Here is an 11,523-nt window from a genome sequence, read left to right as displayed (position 1 = left end):
GAGGCAAGAGAATCGCTTAAGCCCAGGAGTTAGAGGTTGCTGTGAGCTGTGACGCCACGGCACTACCGAGGGTGACGAAGTGAGACTCTGTCTTAGAAAAAAGGTAAGCAGAAATTCTTGTTCCCGAAGTGTTCAGAAAGACAAGTCTCGAAATGGTTGAAAAGGTAAATGGCAGTACAACGGATGACAAAAAAGTGGTAGAGACTGTAAATTCCTATGAGGAAGAAAACGGGAGGCTGAAATGACCTGAGAAGGCATTATAGAGAAAAGGGACTTGGCGTCTTTGAAAGTTAGAAAAAAAGGAAGGTAGACTTGGCAATAATTTTCTTTTCTTTTTTTTTTTTTTTTGTAGAGACAGAGTCTCACTGTACCGCCCTTCGGTAGAGTGCCGTGGCGTCACACGGCTCACAGCAACCTCTAACTCTTGGGCTTACGCGATTCTCTTGCCTCAGCCTCCCGAGCAGCTGGGACTACAGGCGCCCGCCACAACACCCGGCTATTTTTCTGTTGCAGTTTGGCCGGGGCTGGGTTTGAACCCACCACCCTCGGCATATGGGGCCGGCGCCCTACTCACTGAGCCACAGGTGCCGCCCAGACTTGGCAATAATTTTGAAAGCCAAAAGGTAAAAGATGTGATATGACAAAAAATTATTTGCTGGCTCAGTGCCTATAGCACAGTGGTTATGGCGCCAGCCACATATACTGAGTTTGGTGGTTTAAACCCAGCTCGGGCCTGCTAAACAACAGTGACAACTGCAACCAAAAATAGCCGGGCTATTGTGGTGGGCACCTGCAGTCCCAGCTACTTGGGAGGCTGAGGCAAGAGAATCGCCTAAGCCCAAGAGCTGGAGGTTGCTGTGAGCTGTGACACCACAGCATTCTACCCAGGGCGACAAAGTAAGACTCTGTCTCTAAAAAAAAAAAAAAAAAAAAAAATTCTGTGCTGTCCAAGGTGTAGGAGGCTGTCTGGGAGATTAGTTTAGGTGCTGAAATTCTGGGATTTCTGGAACATTTCAGTGGTTTAGAGACTATATGATATGAGAGAACCTATCCCGACGGCAAAAACTGAATGTAGCTTTAATGAGAAGGATCATGGAGGTGAGACATTTTATTTTTTTCATGAATAATTCCAAACAAATAATTGTTATTTTTGGTTTGTTTTGTGTTTTCCAACTAGCAGTCCTTAGGCTGAAGGGAGTGTGTTTCACAGCCATTGGTTCGGATTAAGACACTAAAAAGAAATCCAGCCATTCTTGTTTTAGGTTAGTGGTCTGTACCGTAGACTAATCTGGGGAGTTTTTAAGACATACCATTCCAAATTCCCATCCCAGACCAATTAATTAGAAAGAGCCAGGCATGGTTATTTTAAAAAATCTACCCAGATGGGTGTCACCCTGTGGCTCAAAGTAGTGGGGCGCTGGCCTCATACACCAGAGGTGGTGGGTTCAAACCTGGCCTCGGCCCAAAACTGCAAAAAAAAAAAAAAAAATCTATGCAGATGATTTTAATATGTAGCCAGGGCTAAGAACCACTGACCTAGGCACTGTTTTGAATTTATAAAAGCTATTCTTGCACCTGGTGGTCTGGATGATTCATGTGAAGGAGGAGCAAACTGTTAAAGTGCTTCTTGAAAGATAATTGCGAATGAAAGCTTCATTGCAAGCTGAGCACAAAGCATTTTAGGAAAAGCTGCTGTCTTGCAGTTTTAGATTGTTAGGAAATATTTTAATTTTTTTATGAAATCTTAAACGTCTGAGTTTATCACAATATCATTCATGCAGATTGATGGGGCTAGTGTGATTTAAACGGGGATGTGATTTTTTCAGGCTTTAAATTGCAGTGATCTGGTGCAATTGCTGACACTGTTATTATGACCCATAAGTACTTTTTATGCAGATACTGCAGATAGAAATTTCTGAGGAAGAAAGAACTAAGGGCTTGATAGGGGGGATTCTGGTACCAAACCAGAATCCAAAGTCAGGCTTCACTGCATTCAGTAATGCTTTGTCAGGGTGACAGGATCCTTAACTGATAAAGCTATTTCATTTAGCACCAGTGAACTTTCAAACAAACAAAAACCAACTTTCAAACAAACAAAAACCAAACCTGTCTTTCAATGATGCTTTTGAAATAAAAATGCACCACACAGCTATTCTTTCTATTCTTAAGTGCTTTGTTCATTCCTTTCCAACCCATAAATTTCCTGCTTTAGCTGAGATCCCTGCTGAGCTTTCTTTCAGACTGGTTTTCCAGCCCAGTTGATTATATTTCAAGAGGAAAAGGCAATGAGACCAAGGCATTTACACAAGGGTCATTCTAGGAGCTGGTGGGAATTAACACCCTAAACCCAAATCTATTCCTTGCTGGTTCTATCTATGCATATACCAGTGTTCATCCCTAAATTATAGATTATAGTTTTACAATTAATTATTAGTTTTAAACAAAATCTCTAGACTAATGATTAAATGAATTTGTAAGCTAAGTGATTGAAAAAAAAAAACGAAACTGTTAGAAAAAGGGTTTTCTCACCTCTTAGGCTTGAAGGAATTCCAGTAGTCCTTGAAATAGAACTTTCAGTGCTGTAGAAGGTCTAATAAAACTTAAACTTTTGCTCACCAAAAGACTAAAATACTATATTTCGTTGTTTCTAGCTTGGATTTGGCCAACTAAGTTCTGGTTTTCATTTAATTATGATTTCTGATTGGTAGTTAAGTGTACAATTAAAAATAGAAAAATTATTTAATAATGCAGTTGAAAAATCTTTCAAAATGAGGGATCTATGGGGGAACATCATGTGTTCTTATTGGTGGGAATATATTAGGAAATATTGCTTTAGAGGAGGGTAAAAAGTTGGGATTGGTTATAATTGTTCAGGCAAAGTACCAGGGAGAGATGGTAGGGCCAATGAAAATGAATTTTTGCTTAAAAAAAGTTGTTAATAGGAACTTGCCTAGAATATCCAACATTTAGCTCTAGAAAGCTAAAGGAAGATTCAGGATGAATTGAAAAAACCCCAGCAGTGATAATTTGTCTACCCTTTAGATTTGTTCTGTGTCCTAATATGTAAAGTTTTATGTAACTCTGTAGTCCACATTGCCTCCTTTTTTTTTCTTTTTGAGACAGAGCCTCAAACTGTTGCCCTGGGTAGAGTGCAATGGTATCACAGCTCACAGCAACCTCCAACTCCTGGGCTCAAGCGAGTCTCCTGTCTCCGCCTCCCAAGTAGCTGGGACGACAGGTGCCCACCACAATGCCCACCTATTTTTTGTTTACAGCCGTCATTGTTGTTTGATGGGTCCGGGCTGGATTCGAACCTGCCAGCTCAAGTGTATGTGACTGGCACCTTAGCCACTTGAGCCACAGGCGCCAAGCCTCTTTTTTTTGAGATAGCGTCTTGCTCTGTTGCTCTGGTTAGAGTACAGGGGTGTCATTGTAGCCTGAGCCTCCCGAGTAGATGCCCCTACAGGAGCATGCCACCATACCTGGATAATTTTTCTATTTTTTGTAGAGACGGGTCTCGTTCTTGCTCAGGCTGGTCTTAAACTCCTACCCGTAAGCAAACCTCCTTCATTGGGCCTTCCAAAGTGCTAGGATTACAGGTGTGAAGCCACCACATTGCCTCTAATAGTTACTAGTATACTTGAGTAATCTGTTCTCTGTGTTTTTCTTTGACCTACAGTATTTTTTTTTTTTCTTTTTTTTGAGACAGTTTCACTATGTCACCCTGGGTAGAGTGCTGTGGGGTCAGAGCTCACAGCAACCTCCAACTCTTGAGTTTAAATGATTCTCTTGCCTCAGCCTCCCAAGTAGCTGGGACTGCAGGCGCCTGCCACAACACCCCGCTATTTTTTGGTTGTAGTTGTCGTTGTTTGGCAGGCCTGGGCTGGATTGGAACCTGCCAGCTCCAGTATATGTGGCTGGCGCCCTAGCTGCTGAGCTACTGGTGCCAAGCCAATCTATAGTTGTTCTTTTCTCTAAGACTTAGCTATAAATAGTTCCTCACATCCCTTCTGGTGCTGGCATCTAAGATGTAAATTACAAGCCTAAGTTTGCAAACCAGTGTTAGCATCACTTTTGAAAGGTTTAATGAACAGATAAGTAATGAAATGGAAACTTCTTAAAAGATCATTGAAAAGATGGTGGAATGGCAGAATTATGTTAAAGAAACTTTACCTACTGAAAATTGTGTAAAGGACTAGTCTTTCAGAGAACAGTACTAAAATTCTAATACTAATCTTCTTCAGATCTGTTATTTTAAGGAATGTCAAATGCTTAAATTCAAGAGTAATTTTTTTGTAAAGCTACCTTCTAACCTCTATTGTGAATAAGTCTTTACATTTTCTAGTAACCTCCCTCCATGCTCCTACCTTCCCAGCACTTAAACTGTCCCTTATACCAGTGATTCTCAAAGTGTCATACTCAGACCAGCAGTATTAGCATCACCTGGAGTTTGAGGAAATTCAAATTCCTGGGCCCTACTACAGACCTACTGAACAGAAACTTGGAGGGATGAGGTAGCCTACAATCTATACTTTGAGAAGCCCTCTAAGTGATGTAAAAGACCTTTCTTTTTTTAGAGACAGGGTCTCACTATGTTGACTAGTTTGGACAATTAAGTTTGAAAACTCATCCTAGAAAAACTACTGCATACCTCATTGCTGAATATCACTATGGTCACCTTTGAAGTCCTCCCCTTGGGAAGCTATGCACCGAGGTCAGTGCTTAGTCCACCTTTCAAAGCACTTTTCCTAGGATAAGTTCATGAACTTAATTGTCAGACCTTGTACAACAACAGCTCTGATGGTCATTCCAGAAAAAGAGTTTCAAAATTGCTTTGAAGGGTGGAATAGGCACTGGTGTTGTGCATAGCTTCTTTTTTTTTTTTTTTTGGCCAGGGCTGGGTTTGAACCCGCCACTTCCAGTATATGGGGCTGGTACCCTACCCCTTTGAGCCACAGGTGCCACCCTGTGCATAGCTTCTTAAGGGGAGTACTTTGAAGGTGACTGTAGTGATATCCTGTAATGAGTTTGTGAACTTAATTGTCTGACCTCATATCTAGGACATGAGTAATGGACCTTTGTAATTTTTTCTCCTATAGTTCATATCATGAATGTAAGGGTAGAAACTTTAAAACCTGATTTTCAGGAAGAAAATTTATAGCTGGGAATTCTTATTACTATTCCATAAATATAAATTGCTTTAATAGAACTTTTTGGAGAAGGTAAGAGAACCTGGTTACTAAGGTTTTTGAAAGGTTGATTTATTCTGATAAAAATATTTAGCCCAGAGTACTAAGTCTCTATTTACCCCATCACACCTTTAAATTACAGATTCTCCACATTCAGGAACCTTGATTGTGGGCACAGGACTAGTACATAGTCAAGATCCTGCTTATCCCAAAGCATGCTGTAGTTTAATGATAAAGAAGAATGAAAGATTATAAAAAAAAAACAAACAAAAACAGAGTGAAAGGTTATATGAAGTCATAAGCCACCTGTTATGGAGCCTGGGGGACTAGGTAAGACTTTGAAGAATCCAGGAAGGCTTTGAGGCAATTACTTTTTTTTTTTTATTATTAAATCATAGCTGTGTACATTAATGCGATCATGGGGCACCATACACTGGTTTTATAGACTGTTTGACACATTTTCATCACACTGGTTAACATAGCCTTCCTGGCATTTTCTTAGTTATTGTGTTAAGACATTTACATTCTACATTTACTAAGTTTCACATATACCCTTGTAAGATGCACCGCAGGTGTCATCCCACCAATCACCCTCCCTCCGCCCACCTCCCCCCTTCCTCCCCTTCCTTTCTCCCTTACCCCTATTCTTGGGTTATAACTGGGTTATAGCTTTCATGTGAAAGCCATAAATTTGTTTTATAGTAGGGCTGAGTACATTGGATATTTTTTCTTCCATTCTTGAGATACTTTACTAAGAAGAATATGTTCCAGCTCCATCCATGTAAACATGAAAGAGGTAAAGTCTTTGTCTTTCTTTAAGGCTGCATAATATTCCATGGTGTACATATACCACAATTTATTAATCCATTCGGGGATTGATGGACATTTGGGAAAAATATGGGACGCTTCACGAATCTGCGTGTCATCCTTGCGCAGGGGCCATGCTAATCTCTGTATTGTTCCAATTTTAGTATATGTGCTGCCGAAGCGAGCACTGAGGCAATTACTTTTAAGCTCTACTTTTCCCCTTTAAGTTTATTTGATCTTTCTTGACGCTTTGACCAAATGTTATGTTAGAAGCAAAAAGTAATGTTTTAACTTCTATTTGTGCAGCCTTCTAAGGACCTCAAAACTTAAAGATTTGAGTAGCTGTGGCACCCATGTTTTGAATGATACAATTGCATAGTAGGTGATGTTTTATCTCTTAAGACTGGGATAGCCAACTTGATTATTCTTATTGTTCCAGGATAATTATTGATAATGCCCCTTTCCTGCTCAAAAGTATCTTAAAAATATGTGGTCACCCCAATTAAGACTGCATGACCTTTTAGGGAAAGATTCTTTATACTTAAAATATAATAAAGGAAGAAATCTAATGATATTCAGCCCTTTTTCCTAGGGAACATTCTTTTATCTTATTTTTTGAGACAGAGTCTCATTTTGTCGCCCTTGGTAGAGTGCCATGGGGTCACAGCTCATAGTAACCTCCAAACTTTTGGGTTTAAGCAATTCTCTTGCCTCAGCCTTCCAAATAGCTAGGACTACAGGCACCAGCCACAATGCCTGGCTACTTTTAGAGACAGGGTCTGGCTCAAGCTGGTCTCGAACTCATGAGCTCAGGGGATCCACTCACCCTGGCATCCCAGAGTACTAGGATTACAGGCATGAGCCACTGTGCCCAGCCCCAAATGTCATTTTAAATTTTTTTTTTTTTTTGGCCGGGGTCAGGTTTGAACCTGCCACCTCCAGTATATGGGACCCAGGGCCCTACTCCTTGAGTTATAGGCACCGCCCTCCCAGTGTCATTTTAAAAGGATTATCTAGCTGCAATATAAAAAAACTTCAGCTTAAGGAGAACTGATTTTGGCCTGTCATAAATTTGGTCTTTCTTCAGCTTAAGCACCAAGTTTTTGAATACCTGTTAGATGCCCAGCACCAGGCTAGGTGTGTAGCAATTACAAAGCAACACATGATTCTAATGTTCTTCATGAAGATTTGTGGTATGGTTGAATAAAACTTATATTTAACTGCCATGTTAGAAGTCACTGAAGAAGCCAGGAAACGTTTATGTGAGGTGAGGAATAGAAGTTGAATTAAAAAAGAAGCTAGAACAGGGATTTGAATGATTGAAGGGCAAGGGTGACATTTAAAAATGAACAGAGTGAAAAAGAATAAGGCATATGTAAGATGGGAGTAAACTGGTTGAAGGGCAAGGGATCACATTAAAAATGAACAGAGTGAAAAAGAATAAGGCATATTTAAGATGGAAGTAAATTGAATTTTTATAGATTTAGGAAGGTAAATTTGGAGCCATGTTCCAAACTCACCTTCTCATAAAGTGAGAAGCTTTTTTAAGCTTGGAAAATTCATATAGAGAATTGACTGAAGAAAGTAAGTGGTCAGACAGTAAGTGGGTTGGAAAAAAAACTGAAGGATGAAGACCCAATTTTGGAATAGCAGTATAGCCCATATACTGAATCTATTTCCTCTACTAAGAAGGAAAGAACGCAAATAAGCCATCCAGGCTTTAAGTTGACAAATGAGGATGTGAAAACAAGGAAGAATAAAAAAAACCAAAACCCAAATGAAACATGTTTCAGAAAAAATATTTTTTATTTAAATACAAACATGTTAAGATACCAATAATTAGAGTTGTCACTTAAAACTTGACAGTTAAGATTTTCCCAAAGTTTAAAAAAAGACAAAAATCTTCTGTCTGCCGGCTCTTTAATCTATAATTTCTCTATCAGTTTTTCTGATCTGCGTGGAAAAGACAAGACTGAGGTAGTGTTGTTTTGATCACAAGTGTTTTTATGGAAGACCTAATTCCATATGTGTTAGCAACATTTCTAAACAGCTCTTTCTCTAAAGTCTAATTTAAAGCCATCAGAATTTTCCCGTAGTGTCCCAAAGATTGCCATACATAGGAAAAAGAGGACTGGTAGCTAAATGTACCTTTATTTATAAAATACCCATTACAAAAATTTCCACAATATTTGCAAAATATTTCTCTCTGTTGACATATAAAAATAAAAAAATAAAAAATATATAAAATATAGGGCAGCACCTATGGCTCAAAGGAGTAGGGCACTGGCCCCATATACCGGAGCTGGTGGGTTCAAACCCAGCCTCGGCCAAAACTGCAAAAAAAAAAAAAAAAAAAAAATATATATATATATATATATGTATATATATAAAATATAAGCTTGTTAATTTTTCATGTGTATGGCAAACTTTCGGACACCCTGTATTGTGGGTGGAAGAGAAACTTAGAAAATATGGTTAATTTTTTTTTTTTTTTTTTTTGAGACGGAGCCTCAAGCTGTCACCCTGTGTAGAGTGCTCTGGCATCATAGCTTGCAGCAACCTCCAACTCCTGGGCTCAAGTGATTCTCCTACCTCTGCCTCCCAAGTACCTGGGACTACAGGCCCCGCCCACCAATGCCCAACTATTTTTTGGTTGCAGCCGTCATTGTTGTTTGGCAGGCCTGGGCTGGATTCGAACCCGCCAGCTCAGGTGTATGTGGCTGGCGCCTTAGCCACTTGAGCCACAGGCGCCAAGCCATGGTTAAATTTTTTTTGGTTTTTTGTTTTTTTTCATGGTTAAATTTTTTAAAGAAGTTCATCTAAGAATCTTTAAAAGTTCAACAACATTATTGATATACACAGCTGCAAGAGGGATTCTACCTAACAAATGTAAACATCATAACCTAGTTTGTATCCTCATATTAACATGTAATAAAAAAAATAGTGAAATTAGTTAAAACTATATTAGCTAAAAAAGTTACTTTTACCTTTTCAATGGGACTTGGTGTTGTTAGGATATTTATCATTCATAACCTCTTTTTTTAGGTCTCTCCAGTCACTATAGGAGGTGACCATAAGAGTAAAGTTAATTGGAAGCCAGAACTGGAGATTAGTCTGGATAACCAAGTGTAGGAGATGTTTTTTGTTTGTATTTTTTGAGATAGTCTCACTTTGTCACTCAGGTTAGAGTGCTATGGCATCAGCCTACCTCACAGCAGCCTCAAACTCCTGGGCTCAAGTGATTCTCCTACCTCAGCCTCCCGAGTAGCTGGGACTACAGGTGCCTGCCACAGTGCCTGGGTATTTTTGAGACAGGGTCTCCCTCTTGTTCAGGCTGGTCTCGAACTTGTGATCTCAAGCAATCTACCTGCCTTGGCCTCCCGGAGTGCTAGAATTACAGGTGTGAGCCACCACACCCCGCCCCCAGGCTAATTTTTCTATTTTTGGTAGAGACGGGGTCTCACTCTTACTCCTGATTTCAAGTGATCCTTCTACCTTGGCCTCCCAGAGTGCTAGGATTGCAGGTGTGAGCACTGGGCCTGGCCCAAGTATATGAGATTAAAGTTGCTTTGTCAAACATAGTTAATATTACTAATTGTCAGAGTAGAAATCATTGTTCTTTTACTGGTCTGTTTTGTATGGTCCCTTTGTGCCTTCCCTTTCCCCTGTGTATGTGTGGTGGGAAACTACATTCATGGCCTCTGTAACTCTTGGATGTGCCCTTCAAGCCTGTTTGGTTGGGATCCTGACCTGGTTCATGCATAGTATACTTATTATTTCCCCTTCACAATTTTAGGAATTGGTCTTTTATTCTTTGAAATCGTACACAGAATCAAGATTATTGTATGTGCAAGTAAGTCCTTGATGGCATATAGTCCGAAGTAGAGCCATTGAGAAGGAATAGAAGTACTCAGAGCACACCAATACAGACTTTTAAGTTTGTAATAGGCATCTGTCATGCCTATGACTGATGGCTGTATCACTTTAAGTGTATAACTTTAGGACTGGGCACAGTGGCTCACTTCTATAATCCCAGCCCTTTGGGAGGCTGAGGTAGGAAGATTGCTTGAGATTAGCTGGGCAACACAGTGAGACCCTGTCTCTACAAAAAATAAAATTTGCTGGGTATAGTGGCATATGTCTGTAGTTCCAGCTACTCAGATGGCTTGAGCCCAGGAGTTGAGGTTGCAATGTTTTATGATTGCATACTGAACTGTATCTTGGGTAACAAAGTGAGACCCTGTGGAAAAAAAAAAAAAAGCAACTTTAAAGGCATTCTGCTTTCTATTCCAACAATGAAAAGTTGGTTTATTTTACCTTTCACAAATCAGCATTTTTAGAATAAAAGTTTCAAGAACAAATGAAGGAGTATGATGTATGTCATCTAGAAAGAAAGAGAAGTGATACAAGTGCTTCTTATTCTTGTTGCAGAGAAGGGTGGTTGGTAATAGAGATTTGAATTTTCCTTCCATGGTTGTTGCTGGGAAGTGGCAGTTGTGCTGTGCCAGGGACTGCAGTCTCACCTCCCTTACATTAGGACGGTCTGTCACATGACTAGTTTTGCCAAGAGAACCTGATTGAAAAGTATTCTCTTCCAGATGGAGGTGGTTAAAAGGCCATTGCCATTCTCTTTTGGTGGCAGATTTGGAAGCCAAATGTGGAAAATGATAATCACAAGATGAAAAGAGCCCATGTCTTTGAGTCACCACCACCCACTGACTACTTGGACTGAGGTTTATACAAGGAAACTTCTATTGTGGTAAGCCATGATATTAACACAATTTGGAGTTTGTATATAGGAGCTAGTGTTGCTCTAACGCACACATACATCCTTACTTAATGCTAGCTAACCTTGTCAGGCTGATTGTGAGTCAGCCTTTTATTTATTTGTTTTTACCAATTTACCATTTTATTAAGAGTCAGCCTTTTATACATGAGGAGGTTGAGTTTGAGAGGTAACTTCCCTTAAGGACAGAGCTGATAGTTGAACCTAGATCTGACTGAAAGCTAGTGAGTCTCCATTATCACATGTTGCATCTTAGAGAAAGGATGTCATTCAAGATAAATCCTACCCTTTCAGATTACAAATTTTATTTTATACCAGTAACCTTTTCTATGTTTAGGAAAGGTTATTGGTACAATAAGAAGAATCTTTTAACTGTTTTAAGTGAATTTAGATTTTAGTTAAACTCCTTTTTACTACTTTTTCAGGCAGATGATGTTCTTAGAATTACTATTGATCTGGTGAAGGGTTTTGTGGGAAGAGTATTAAGACTTAATTACTTTGGCCTGTAGTACTTATTAGCTCTAGGACTTAGGGCCCAGGCCTCGATTCATGACTCTGTTAAATGTTTCACCCTTGCTCACTATGTTTCAGAGACTAGGGTCAGGTATCTGATTGATAGCATTAGAAAGCTTTTCATTTGGTTCCAACTTTGGAGAAATAACCTTTGGAAGACTAAATGGCTCTGAAATAAAGCAGACTAGAGGTTAGAAGAGTAGAGAAGGAACTTCCTTTTGTTTTTTT

The 11,523-nt window shown here is 39.5% G+C and overlaps 1 non-coding gene across 1 annotated transcript; it reads right to left on the bottom strand.

Moving 5' to 3' along the window:
• Positions 1-6,080: 6,080 nt before the first annotated feature.
• On the bottom strand, positions 6,081-6,184 carry LOC128562866 (U6 spliceosomal RNA). The gene has a single exon (XR_008373565.1). It is a non-coding gene; the product is annotated as a U6 spliceosomal RNA (small nuclear RNA).
• Between the last annotated feature and the right edge of the window lie 5,339 nt (positions 6,185-11,523).

The sequence above is a fragment of the Nycticebus coucang genome, chromosome 12 (genome assembly GCF_027406575.1).
Source record: "Nycticebus coucang isolate mNycCou1 chromosome 12, mNycCou1.pri, whole genome shotgun sequence".
NCBI classification, from domain to species: Eukaryota; Metazoa; Chordata; class Mammalia; order Primates; family Lorisidae; genus Nycticebus; species Nycticebus coucang.
This window is presented reverse-complemented; position numbering and strand designations above follow the sequence as displayed.